Raw genomic sequence first — 14697 nt, forward strand, 5'->3', positions numbered from 1 at the left:
TTCTGAAGCTGGAGGGGAAAAGGGAGGGCTTGCGGAAAGAGTTTTCCCTCATAGTCATGTACTGTACAGTATTTCGCCTGATAATTTTTGTTTCTATAGTGGCATGGGAAGTACCCCAGGTCGTGGGAGTGGGCGTGGGGTGCTGCGCTGGTGTTGAAACCAATGAGCTCTTTCTAGCATCTGCACAGATGCACCATTTCTCATCCTCCTCCATCTTCTCTTTGTTCGGCCACCAGAGGTGGCATTCCTCATGGACGCACTTGGCCAGGATGCTCTTTCTCAAGCTGGCAGTGCGTGTCGAATTACCCCTATAATCTTTTTTTTTTCACAGTACTTGACCTGGTGTTTCTCAAAGAAAGTGAATGTTACCCAGGGCCACAACTTTCCCAGTCAGCTGCCTTCTGGATGCAGCTAGAAGAGGTCTTTCCATGATAGGTGCAAGGGAAAATAGCCTGGTTTAGCTATAGGGACAGGTTCATCGTGAGTAATCTGTATCAATTCCTTCTATTGACTGCATATTTGGTCCATTTTAGACTGAAGAGATTTTTAAAAATAGTTTTTCCAAGGAGAGCTTCAGTGGCTGCTGAGGAAATTTGAGTTATCATTGTATCAACTAGGCTCTCCTGGAGATCCAAATATATTATCCTGTCACGGAGGACACTGCCCTAGAACTTAAAACTTTCATATGACAAGTGCTGAGTGTGCCATTCCCTGCATGCTCTGCCAACTGATTGCCAGGTTCAAGAGACTACTCAGTTGTAAGGTTTACTTTAACTTTTGTGTAAGACACCCCTAGGGTGTGACCCTGAGTGATTAGCCTCCTGGTTGTAAAGGATTGAAGGTGTGACCCCAACAAACAAAACAACATAACCAAACTCAGGCCATACTCAATTATAAGGACCACAGATAACTTAAATTCTTTCAGAAACTTGCTGAGCTTAAGTAATTTCTACCAAGTGACAGCCTATGTTATCCCAAGAGATATCATAGGTGCATAGGTAAGCTTTCATGGAATTTGCTAAGTAAATGACATTGCTGTAAACAAAATTTATGATGAGAAAGGCAAACACAAACCTTACTTACAATTAAAAAAATTGGTTTAAAAGTTAAAATGGGGGGACTTCCGTGAAGATGGCGACGGAGTGACACACACCAGAGGGATTCCGCAGAATCCAGCCCAGGAGAGTTGCTCAGAGTGAAATTCAAAGCCACTGGATCTCAGGAGGTGCATCATAAAGATAAGTAGGCACAGATCCACAGGGTTTTGAGGGGCTGGGGGCTTTTGGCTTACCTCAGTGGAAGCCGGCTGGGGCTCGACCCTAGTCCAGCTGCCGGATCTGCCAAAGCCGGGATCATTTGGAACCTGTAGCAGGGCTTGGTCTCAGCACAGCCACAGTTTTCCCCTATTTGCCTCAGGGCAGGGACAGGACACTTGAGGCTCCACTGGCAGGGATTGCGGTTCAGCTACATTGTTGCTTCTGTTTGCGTCTCTGCTTTATATTCCCACACAGCCTTGGAGGGCTGCGCAGGGGCTTTTTCAAGGTACAGCTGCAGCTGCAGCCGCGCCGCGTGGTCTGAGCAGGGACTAAACTCAACCCCCCACAGCTCCATAGGCAGGGATCAAGCTTCAGCCACACGGCGGCGTCTGTTAACATCTCTGCTCTCTGTCCCCCCACTTCTCTGGGGGCAGCTCAGCAGTTTTCTTGCGACCCTTCTTGGGGCTCAGCAGCGGACTACCGCTGAGGCTTGGGGTGGGGAGTAAGCCCTTGTAGATCCACAGGTAGGGAGTGGGACTCAGCTACATAGTTTCTTTTGCTTCCCTCGCTTCCCTGTACCCCTGCACAGTCTAGACTCACTTTTTGATTTTTCTCACCCCCCTTGTTCCTGCCCTTCTCTCTCACACTCCATTTCAGACTTAAGGGGCACTCCCATTGCCCTAGGGCATTTGCGCCTGGGTCACACCCAGCTAGGTGAGCTCCACCCTGCATAGATAGCCCAAGGCTAGGGTAAGGCCTGCTTGCTCTCCAGGGGATACTCCTCAGACTTCTCACCAGGGAGTTCCTGCCTGTGTACCTGGGGACATAAGGCAGCTAAGCCAACACTTATCAATATTCAAACCAATAGCGGGAACTTCAGCCCAGCCTCTGCAACACTGGGGCAGGCAGTCGATCTGCCATCTGGGGCACTCCCCTGATAGGGAAGCCACAGGAAGATAAAGTGGTAGGTTAATCCCATAGCAAAATCAGCTGTAGGCAGATCGAAGAAGAATTCCTATAAGTCTTCCAGAGAGAGACTAGAAAATGGCACCTGGTCCCTCAAAAACAACTCAACGCAAATAGCCATCACCCCCAACGACCTCAACGAAAAAAAACGGAGAAACAAAAGGCAAAGGAAGAAGATGTCCTGAACATAACAACATACAAAAAAGAAGCAGACATTGAGATGCCATAAAAAGAAGCTCTCAGAATGGTGCTTGGAGCGATGCAGGATATGAGGGAAACACTACAAAAAAGGATGAAATGATAGAGGAGATAAAAGACATATACTAAAGGAAAATACAGGAGCTTAAGGAGCAGATAATGAAAAACAATAGCAGAATCTTGTTCATTGAGAATCGATTGGAGGAATCAGAGAACCGCATCAGTGTTGTGGAGGACAGCCAAGCAGACTTTAATAAACATGAACAAAAATCTAATAAGAGCATCAGAGAAGCCGAAGAAAACCTAAGAGCTATGTCTGATGCTATGAAGCGGAACAACATTAAAATTATTGGCCTACCGGAGGAAGACACAACAAAGAAGTCATCTGCAACAATAGCGAGAGAATTCTTGGAGGAAAACTTCCCCAGCCTAATGAATGAAAACCAAGCAACCATCCAGGAGGCTGAAAGAACACCAGCACGACGGGACCCCAGGAAGAAATCTCCAAGGCACAAAAGAGTTAAACTTTCAAACTTTGAGGAAAAGGAGAAAATCATGAGAGCAGCTAGGGAAAAGCAAGCAATCACATATAAAGGTTCCCACATAAGGATATGCTCAGACCTATCAGCAGAAACTATGAAAAAAAGGAGAGAGTGGAGTAACATATTCCAAAAATTGAAAGAAAACAACGCAAATCCAAGAATACTCTACCCAGCCAAATTATCGATCAAGATCGATGGAGAAGTAAGTCTTCCCAGACAAGGAAAAACTCAAAAAATACGTTACAACAAACCCAGCCATACAAAAGATCCTCACCGACTCAGTATGGGCAGAAGAACAACACTCACCAAGCACAAATAAGAGACCAACACATAGAACAACCTCACCAAGAGCACACCAAAGAGAAAACAGACCCCAAGATAGCAATGGCTTAAGGATGGACAGAAGTCAAGAATGATACACACACAAAACACACATTAATGAGAAAGGAAAGTAGGAAAACTCCCAACACAAAAAGTATAAAATGGCATCACAGAGTCCGCACATGGAGATAATAACCCTGAATATCAATGGCCTGAACTCAGGCATTAAAAGACTGAGACTAGCTGAATGGCTTAGAAAACACAACCCATCAATTTGCTGCCTACAGGAGACACATCTCAAGGCTACAGACAAAAATAGGCTGAGAATCAAAGGCTGGAGAAGGACCTACCAAAAAAAGCAATACACACAAAAAAAGCAGGGGTTGCAATCCTTATATCGGATAAAATTGACCTCAAAGTGCAAACCATAAAAAGAGATAAGGAGGGACACTATGTAATGCTCAAGGGAATGATAGACAATGAACCACTAAGCATTGTAAACATATATTCCCCGAATGAGAGACCAGCTCAATACGTGAACCAAGCACTCCAAAAGATTAAGAAAGAAATCACAGACTTGACAATTATAGTGGGTGACTTCAACACACCACTCACTGAGAAAGATAGATCACAGGGAAAGAAACTCAACAAGGAGACTAGAGAGCTAAACTCCACAATTAGACAATTTGACCTAATTGATATATACAGAGCTTTTCATCCAAATACAAATAATTTCACATTCTTTTCAAGTCCCCATGGCACATATTTGAAGATAGGCCACATGCTGGGGCATAAGGCAAATCTACATAAATGAAAGCACATTGAAATAATACAGACCTCGCTCTCTGACCACTGTGCCATAAGACTGGAAATCAGCAAAAGGAAGACAAAGAAAATAAGAGCAAATAATTGGAGGATGAATAACTCTCTACTGCCAAAGGAGTGCATACTGGTGCAGATCCGAGACGAAATCAGGAAATTTATCAAAAACAATGATAATGAGCACACGACGTAACAAAACTTATGGGACTCAGCAAAGGCAGTCATCAGAGGAAGGTTCATAGCAATACAAGCACACCTAAGAAAGGAAAAGAGACTCGTGACGGATACGCTGACACAAAATTTACAAAAACTAGAGCTGAGTCAGCAGGACAACCCTACTAATAGCAAAAGAAAAGAAATTATAAGAATCAGGGCTGAGATTCAGGAGAGGGAAAATAAAGAAACTATGGAAAAAATTAATATCTCTAAAAGTTGGTTCTTTGAAAAGATAAACAATATCGATAGACCATTGGCAAACCTAACCAAAGAAAGGAGGGAACAAATCTCAATAGCAAGAATAAGGGATGAAAGAGGGGTCATTACAACAGACCCTAATGAAATCAAAAGGATAGTTACACAATACTATGAAGGATTGTACTCCAATAAATTCAACAATTTGGAAGATATGGACAAATTCCTGGAAAAACAATCCCTGCCTAGACTATCCTCGGTGGACATCAAGAATCTCAACAGACCCATAGCAATAGAAGAAATAGAAAAGGTTATCAAGGGATTACCAACAAAAAAATCCCCTGGACCAGATGGATACACTGGAGAATTCTATCAAGCATTCAGGGAAGAACTAATACCAATCCTACACAAACTTTTCCAGGACATAGAAAAAGATGGCAAATTCCCAAACTCCTTCTATGAAGCTAGTATAACTCTGATACCCAAACCGGGCAAGGATCTCACAAGAATCGAGAACTACAGACCGATATCCGTAATGAACATTGATGCAAAAATCCTTAACAAAATACTAGCCAACAGAATACAAAAGTATATAAAACAAATAATTCACCATGACCAAGTGGGATTCATACCAGGGATGCAGGGATGGTTCAACATGCGAAAGACCATTAGTATTATTCGTCACATTGACATGAAAAAGTATAAGAATCACATGATAATATCAATAGACGCAGAAAAAGCATTCGACAACATCCAACACCAATTCCTGTTTAAGACACTGGCGTAGATAGGAATGGAAGGAAAGTTCCTCAAGACAATACAAGCTATACATGAAAAACCAACAGCCAAAGTCATAGTCAATGGAGAAAAGACTAACACAATCCCACTGAAAAAGGGAACCAGACAAGGATGCCTCTTGTCTCCACTCCTATTTAATATCGTGCTGGAGGTTTTAGCTAACAGCATAAGGCAAAGAAGTGACATCAAAGGTATTCGGCTGGGGAAGGAAGAGGTGAAACTATCGTTATTTGCAGATGATATGATTTTATATATGGAAAATCCCAAAAGTTCCACAAGGGGAGTACTGGAAGCAATAGAGGAGTTTGGCAGAGTGGCAGGATACAAGATCAACAAACAGAAGTCCATCGGACTGTTATACACATCAGATCAGACCACAGAAGAAGAGATCAAAAAGGTGGTACCCTTCACAATAGCCAAACACAAACGGAAATATCTAGGGATACACCTGACTGAAAAAAACAAAAGATCTATATAGGGAAAACTATAGAACACTATTACAAGAAACCAAGAGCGACCTCAACAAATGGAAGAATATTCCATGCTCTTGAATTGGGAGACAAAATATAGTTAAGATGTCAGTTCTGCCAAAGGCACTATATAAGTTTAATGCTATCCCGATACAATTACCGTCATCTTCAAAGAAATGGAAAAACTTATTACCAACTTCATATGGAGACGGAAGAAGCCCAGAATTAGCAGAGAACTCCTCAAGAAGAAGGACACCGTGGGAGGGCTTGCTTTACCTGACTTTGGCACATACTATGCAGCCACAGTTCTCAAAGCTGCATGGTATTGGTACAATGACAGATACTCAGACCAATGGAAAAGAACTGAAAACCCAGAAATAAAAGCATCAGCATACACACAGCTGATCTTTGACAAGGGCCCCAAAAATATCAAATGGGAAGCAGATGCCCTCTTTAACAAGGGGTGCTGGAAAAAATGGATATCAACATGCAGAAAAATGAAGCAAGACCCTTATCTCACTCCATGCACAAGAATAAACTCAAAGTGGATCACAGACCTTGAAGTTAAACCCCAAACTATTAGGGCCATCAATGAGGGAATTGGGACCAACTTAAAAACTTTGGCTCAGGGAATACACAGGCTATCAGAAATAGGGAAGGACACAAACACAGAGGAGGCACAAATTGACAAATGGGATATACTGAAGATAAAACACTTGTGTACATCTAAAGAATTCACCAAGAGAGTAATAAGAGAGTCCACAGACTGGGAAAACACCTTTAGCAATGACACACCAGACAAAGGCCTTATTACTAAAATCTACAATACTCTGCTAGCTTCCAAAAAGAAAAAAACCAATAGCCCACTTCAAAGGTGAGCAAAGGACTTGAACAGAAGTTTCATAGGCGCAGAAATCCAAATGGCCAACAAACATATGAGAAAATGTTCCTGATCGTTAGCCATAAGAGAAATGCAAATTAAAACAACAATGAGGTACCACCTGACACCCTCAAAGGTAGCCCAATTCAAAAAATCAGAAAGCAACAAGTGTTGGAGGGGTTGTGGGGAGACAGGAACTCTAATCCACTGCTGGTGGGACTGTATGTATGTACAGTCACTATGGAAATCAATCTGGCGATACCTAAAACAGATGGAAATAGAGTTACCATATGACCCAGCAATCCCCCTACTGGGCATATACCCAGAAGAGGCAAGAAACAAACCAAGACCAGACATCTGTGCTCCAATGTTCATTGCGGCACAGTTCACAATTGCAAGGAGTTGGAAGCAACCCATATTTCCATCAACTGACGATTGCATTAAAAAACTGTGGTATATACATACAATGGAGTACTATGCATCACTAAAAAGCAGTGATGAACGTATGAGGCACATAGTGGCATGGAAGAACTGGAAGAAATCATGCTATGCGAGGTAAGTCAGGCACAAAAGGACAAGTACAACATGAGCCCGCTGAGGTAAGAATTAAAAAATAAAAAAAGCAAAAGTGGCATAAGGAAAAAAGCTACTGTATACAAACATTTTAGGGGTGAAGATTGTGTAGTATGGAAGAGACCAGACCAAAACCAAAGATGTACATGGTAGACAATGGTGGAGGAGGTGGGGAAAGGAAAACAAAAGGATGAATACAAGGAAGAAAAGGGTAGTGGGGTCATGGGGCATTAATCCACCCAAGGGGAGGGTATTGTTTATATCTCCACAGGGAAAGTGGGACCAGACTTCAACCCAGTGTCGCAAGGTGTGAAGGCAATATTCCGGCGTGGAGTAGGGAACCAGTGGAGAGGTCTGGGAGGCTGGCCCCAGTCCCATAAATTAAGTGGATTCCTGCCCCTCCCATGAAAAGAATTTGTTCCAAAGGACGACATTGACTCTGCAGCTCCGGGAGATGAACGTATCTGATCAGAGCACACGGGAGAAGATGAAGGGGCAGGAGGAGAGAGTGGAGCACAGCCTGCCCAACTAGGCTGTGATGATGATGTTCCTGAGTAGAGCAGCCAGTCCACAGAGAGAACAACATGGCTGGCCACACTATGAGAAATGATGCCAATCAGTGACTAAGGGCGATACAGGGGACTGCACCGGAGACAGTGTGGGAATTGCACCTGACCTGATCCCACCACACCGAGGCAAATCACTGGGGGAGTGCAGCGGAACAGGAAGGGAATGGAGTGGCAAGGTCCCCAGGGAATGCTGAAAGTGGACTTTGGTGCCAGGGCGTGGTGCCCCAACAGACTGGACTGGAAAACGCTTCGAAGGGCCAGCAAACGATCCCTGAACTAACTACAAGCTTTTCTCTTGTGAACTGTTTTGTTCTGTTCTTTGTCAGTGGTTTGTTTTTGTTGTTTTGTTGTCTGGTTGTATACTGTTGCTTTGTTTTCCTCTGTCTTGTTTTCGTGCATGTTAGTCTCTCCACAGGTCTGTCTGAATAGGACAGACTGGATGAACTATCTGGAGGAAAAACAACGGGACCGACAGTTCCGGGGGGGCTTGGGGTTGGGGGGTAGAGGGGGTAAGGAAGTGGTGTTAACAAACCCAGGGACAAGGGAAAAACATGGGACCCCAAATGGTAGAGAAGGGGGAGTGGTATGCCTGGTGGGAAATGATCAAGGGTAAGGTTGCTTACAGAAGAGGTATACTCTAGCCCAGGTGGCGACGAAGCATGGTAGTAGGGCAGGAGGACAGTCAAGGGAGCTGGAGGAAAGAGCAAGGAGTCAAAGGGCATTCATGGACGTCTAGACAAAGACATGTACATGCAAACATATATAGGAGGATGGGGAAATAGATCTATGTGTCTATATTTATAGGTCAAGTATTAAGGTGGCGGAAGGACCTTGGGCCTCTACTCAAATACTCCCTCAATGCATGAATACCTTCTTTTATTAAATTGGAACTCTATGATGCTCACTCTCCTGACACAACGGCTTGAGCCAAAGTGAGTGAACAAGTAAATGTGGTGAAGAAAGTTGATGGTGCCCGACTATCAAAATAGATATTGACTGGGTTCTTAAAGGCTTGAAGATAAACAAGCGGCCATCGAGCTCAGAAGCAACAAACTTCACATGGAAGAACACACCAGCCTGTGTGATCGAGTGGTCTCGAAGGGATCAGTTACCAGGCATCAAAGAACAAAAAATCATATCATTGACTGCACACCTCCATGATAGGATCGCTGAAGACAAATGGGTGCATAAGCAAATGTGGTGAAGAGAGCTGATGGTGCCCGGCTATCAAAAGAGATAGTGTCTGAGGTCTTAAAGGCTTGAAGGTGAACAAGCGGCCATCTAGCTCAGAAGCAAAAAAGCCCACATGGAAGAAGCACACCGGACAGTGCGATCACGAGGTGCCAAGGTACCAGGTATAAGGCATCATGCAAAAAAAAAAAAAAAGATATAAGTGTGTGTATGTATGTGTATATATGTGTATATGTATATATGTATATATATATATACCATAATAAATGAAGGTGCAGAATGGAGACCCAAGGCCCAAGTGTCGGCCAATGGAGATCCCCTCATAGAGGGGTTTAGTAGAGGAGATGGGTTAATTAGGGTGCGAGGTAGTACCGATGAAGAACACAGCTTTCCCCCAGATCCTGGATGCTTCCTACCCCCAACTACCATGATGTGAATTCTACCTTGCAGGGCTGGATAGGACAGAGGCTGTACACTGGTACATATGAGGGCTGGAGGTACAGGGAATCCAGGGTGGATGATACCTTCAGGACCAAGGGTGTGAGGGACTATGCTGGGAGAGTGGAGGGTGAGTGGGTTGGAAAGGGGGAACTGATTACAAGGATCCACATGTGACCTCTTCCCTGGGAGAGGGACAGCAGAGAAGGGGGGAAGGGAGACTCCGGATAGGGCAAGATATGACAAAATAACAATGTATAAATTACCAAGGGCACATGGGAGGGGGGAAATGGGAGGGAGGGGGAAATAAAGAGGACCTGATGCAAGGGGCTTAAGTGGAGAGCAAATGCCTTGAGAATGATTGGGACAGGGAATGTATGGATGTGCTTTATACAATTGATGTATGTGTATGTATGGATTTTGTTGATTTGTATGAGTCCCTAATAAAATGTAAAAAAAGAAAAGAGGAGAAAAAAATGATTAGGGAAAAGACTACAGATGTGCTTTATACAATTGATGTATGTATATGTATGAACTGTGATAAGAATTGTATGAGCCCCAATAAATTGTTTTTAAAAAGTTAAAATGGATAAAGCATGCATTATGTATAGTATCTACATAGTTACATATATTCTCTGAATCAACCTGCCATGAATCTCATGAAGGAGGACCTTTACCTTTCTTAAAACACTTAAAAAATACGTGAAAGAAAATGAGGCCAGTGTAGGGCCACCTGCTCAGAAAGTGATCACTTGGGAGAGACTTCTGTTTTGAGAAGCTAACATCCAGTTGTGATATTTCAAACATTATTTAAAAATAATCATTACTGACCTGAATAGAGGAGGAGCCCAGACACAATAGTGGGTTAAGCTTTGGGTGCGTAACCACAAGTTCAATTTGGGACAAAGCTGAAGCTATCTACCTTGCTCAGCCACCACAGGGTCAGTTTTGATCTCCTGTGTGGGCTCACAAAGAGTCAGAACCGACTCCAATATTCAGAATTTGAGCTCTGGGTGTCAACATCATATGAGCAAAAGGTTGTCATCCCCACCCCACTAGAGTAGTACTCTCTAGTTATTTATTGATTCTATCTGGGCCTTTCATCAGACCTACACACCATTGGACTTCATACAGCCACCACCGTATTTCTTACTTATCTTTGATTCATCCACCTCCCCAGCTTTTGAAGACACTGCCCACCATCAGACCTGTCCATCTTGGATTCCACAACCCCTGGATCAACTTGATTGAGGGTGAGAATCCAGTTTGAAATCTAAGTCCCACGTGGATCTTGCATTCCTCTAACAGTGAGTTGGTAAGAAGAGTATCATGGACAGAAAGCTCCCCTCTGTGGAGCTGTGTTAGTCTGGGTAGATCAAAGAAACATATTAATAGACACTTACTTGTGTATTGGAAAGAACTTTATATACAAGAGCATTTGAATATTGAGAAAACATTCCATCCCAGTCCACAAAATCCACGAGTCTAATATTAGCCCATATGTCCGATGCCAATCTGTGAAGTCCCCTTCAGACTCGTGCAATGCATGCAATGCTACTGATTGCAGGAAGATCACAGGACAGTTGTAAGAATTCTGGTGAATTGAGTGATGTTTTAACCTTTCAGCACAGCATGGGTCTCCACGTGGATCCTCCGAGGCTCTTGCTGTCATCAGCTTGCCTCCATGTGGCTTGTCAATAAGAATGTCTCACAGGGCCTGAGTGCCTGTCCTGCCCTCAAGGAGCTATTTATCTCCTTCATCCCTCCAAATGAGGTCATCAAGCTCTGACCTGATTGACCAATTACCACCCCATCACTCATAAGTCTCAAACTGACAATAATCATGTAATTACTGCCTGAGCAAAATGGGTCAGAGCAGGATAGAAATATTGGAGGGCTAGGACAACCAGCTTAGCTCTCCCAGATATCAGCCAGCAGATCTCTGTTTCAATTAACAAGTCAGGATTCTTTTTGGAGGATTTTGATCATCATGAGCAGCAGGGACCCTCCTAGACTCCTGGACATTGCCATCCAGAGTGTATTGCAGAATGAGGAAGCAGCCAATTCCATTCTGTAGTGCTTGCCCTGAGATACTCTGCCCCAGCCAACCCCCACCGTGTTCATGGCAGCCTTTTTCCAGGGACATGGAGAGACAGTGAGGGCCAAGGAGTGTTCCTGTAGTTTTGACTCAGGAGATGCCGCTGGGTTCACAGTTGAACACTGACACGAAATCTTGATACCTGATCCAATGGCTCTGTAACCTCATCATAGGAGTTCAGGTTACCCACCCAGGACTGAGACTCCTGAACTCAGTGGTAGAATGGAGGCACAGAAGAGGGATAGAATTTTTTTTTGAAATTTTACATTATTCCTTTATTACCATTTTAACTTCCCCACATAATTTTATGACATTTATCCTTTTTTTTAAAACAATTTATTGGGGCTCATACAATTCTTATCACAGTTCATACATATACATACATCAATTGTATAAAGCACATCTGTACAGTCTTTGCCCTAATCATTTCTTTCTCTTTTCTTTTTTTTTACATTTTATTAGGGACTCATACAACTCTTACCACAATCCATACATATACATACATCAATTGTATAAACACATCCATACATTCCCTGCCCCAATCATTCTCAAGGCATTTGCTCTCCAATTAAGCCCCTTGCATCAGGTCCTCTTTTAGAATTTAGCCTGGAATGTGAAGTTGAGAAAGATTTTATTGAGACAGGGAAATAACTCCTGGTGGGGAAGGGAGAGCAGAAAAATGGATGGGCAGGGTTCAAGATCCAAGCAGTTATGTCAGTTATGCCTGGCACTGGGCAACAGGAGATATATAGGGTATGAGCCAAAGGCATGCGGGCCGATATGTGTAAGGGAGGTTTCTTGTCTTGAATGAGCAGGTTTCATCTGGGGTTGCAAGTTTCGGGTCTGGAGATGACCTGTACATGTTGGCAAATCATTATGCTCTTTGCACAATTGTGTCTCAGACTGCTAGGAACAGGGGCCCTGTGAGGTGCCCGTTTCCCATGAGATAATCTCTGTGAAATGCTGGAGACAACGGTTGCAAAGTTCAGCAAGTTATTTGTCTTCTTGAAAAGCTGGTGCAAGGGGCTTCCTGGCCCGGCCCTGGCCCATATATGAACCAGGTCAGAGGAGAAGCATCAGTTCCTGACACTTGTGTTGGTGCTCACAGAGCTGAGCTTTCAGGAAGAAGTCATAGACGAATTGCTCACCATCCTCAGTGAAAGGGTATAGCAGAGAAAGGCTCTGCCTCCCCTGTATTGTAGGAAGGTGGAGTTTGTTGGGGATGTGCTCCAACTTCCCATTCTGGAGGAGATCCTGGCAATGGTGTGGCTTGACTGCCCATGAGGTGGAAGTGCATGGCAGATGGGTTATTCGTGACCTCAAATACCTGCATCAGATGGTTCTTCTGAACACTGTCTGTCTGGAATCACCTTGGGGTGCCTGGTGTCATGCAGGCAGGAAAGGGTGGAGATGCTCCTTGCCCGATTGACATCTCATTCCATCCATCTGCATCAAGTCCACTACCTCATCCTGGAGTCTGTCTTTCTCCATGCCTGCCTCCCCCAGCTGTTCAAATGCTTGCTATCTTCCCTGAAGTCCCTCACCATCAAAGACCGCATGCTGATGGACTCTGTCTTGACATGCCTGCCCTGGAGTCTCTGTACCAGTCACCTGAAGCCCCTGGATTTGAATGGTGTCTTTATGTCAGGCATATATTATGGCTTCCTCCCACGTCTGCTTAGGAAGGTTGTCAGCCACCTTGACCCACTTGGCCTTAGATTCTTGTGGCATCGAGGGCTCAGAGCTCATGGCCTGTCAGCCTGCTCTGGGCCACTGCTCCCAGCTCAAGTCATTGGCATTGCATGGGAACCTGATCTCCATGGACGTCCTGCAGTCCCTGCTACATCACACGTGCCACTGTGCAAACTTTCCTTTCTGGAGCTCCTTGTTCCACCTCATTGCCATGTGGGCCCCCACAGTATTCTGCATGAAGGCACTCTTGGAGGAGTCATGAAAGACCTGAACCTGACCCTGCCCTGCTGATGAGCAGGCCCCACTCAATACATTTGGTTTCCTGTCATAGTGGGAATGCATCTGATGCAATCATCATTGATATCCAGAGTCGATGTCACAAGATAACAAGGCCAAAATAGGGTGAAGGGCAGTATGGGGAGACAGTTGTAAACACCCATTTTGTAGAATGGTATGAAGGACAATGAGAGCCCCAATTCTATCTATAGAGAATCTAGTCAGATGAAATCTCTAGCCACAGACAAGGGATGGAAACAGCTTTTCTATTATGCAGCAATGATTGTACACTTGGTGATAGTAGATGGAAACATGGTAAGACCTCCCACTTGATCGTTCCTGAATTTGTTCTATGCTTAAGCATTTCTCTCTTGTTCTACGACAGAACTGTCTTTTTCTACTCTTTGTAATATTACTGGTGGTCTTTTAAAATCTTTGTTGGATTCCCCACCCTGCTTTCCATGTTATTTCACCTTTGTTTTCCATTCTTCTGTTGGGTGTCCAAATTTATGAAGCACAGCCAGTGTGGATACATAGAGACAGTTAGCCAATGATTTTTCAGGGATGCTATGTGGGGTTGTGGGAGTGTATTGGGGAGAAAGCAATGCATGGCCGAGTGGGGAGGGGGACTAGAAATGATCTTGATCATGCTTACACACCTCTTTTTAATTATGGAAGTGTATGATATGTGAGCTTAATATCAAGTAAACAATCGAAATTAAGAAGCTAAATAGACCAATGATCACGACGGATGAAAGAGCAAGAGTTTTGCTCTTTGGCAGGGGGCTTATGTTAGTGGTGGCTGCATAACTTAGAAAGGGATATCAACAATGGTTGTACAACACGAAGAGTCTCATGCACAACAGTGAATTACACACGCAGATGTTTTCAATTCAGAGAATGTCGCATGGTGTATATTTTTGCCAGGACTGAAAAACAATTACACTAATTACCATGAGTACCAAGGAAGAAGAAAATATTTTTAAATGATACTGGCAATGATTATATAACTCTTCGTGGTTTGCTTGAACTATGCAATTGTATGACATGTGGATGAAGTCAATGTCATTGTTGTCATTAAGAAGAGTTGAGGTCATAACGCTCTACTTTCCCATATGTTCTCAATCCTACTTTTGTTCTCTGATAATGAATTCCACTTACAAAAGCTTAGGGTGTCCAGGTGAGTGAGCTCTTTG

The sequence above is a fragment of the Tenrec ecaudatus genome, chromosome Y (genome assembly GCF_050624435.1).
Source record: "Tenrec ecaudatus isolate mTenEca1 chromosome Y, mTenEca1.hap1, whole genome shotgun sequence".
Lineage (NCBI taxonomy): Eukaryota > Metazoa > Chordata > Mammalia > Afrosoricida > Tenrecidae > Tenrec > Tenrec ecaudatus.